This window comes from Arachis duranensis, chromosome 9 (assembly GCF_000817695.3).
Source record: "Arachis duranensis cultivar V14167 chromosome 9, aradu.V14167.gnm2.J7QH, whole genome shotgun sequence".
Classification (NCBI taxonomy): domain Eukaryota; kingdom Viridiplantae; phylum Streptophyta; class Magnoliopsida; order Fabales; family Fabaceae; genus Arachis; species Arachis duranensis.
Window position 1 is genome coordinate 49,443,963 of NC_029780.3, and position 241 is coordinate 49,444,203.

The following is a 241-nucleotide window of genomic DNA, read 5'->3' on the forward strand; positions in this document are numbered from 1 at the left end:
ATTCAATGGAAGAGGTGAATTACATGGGAGAACCCTATGGAAACACCTATAATCCTTCATAGAGAAATCATCCAAATCTCTCATGGAAGGATCAACAGATACCTCAACAAGGTTTCAACAACAATAATGGTGGAAGAAACAGGTTTAGCAATGGCAAGCCTTTTCCATCATCTTCTCAGCAACAGACAGAGAATTCTAAGCAGAACTCCTCTAACTTAGCAACTATAGTCTCTGATCTAAT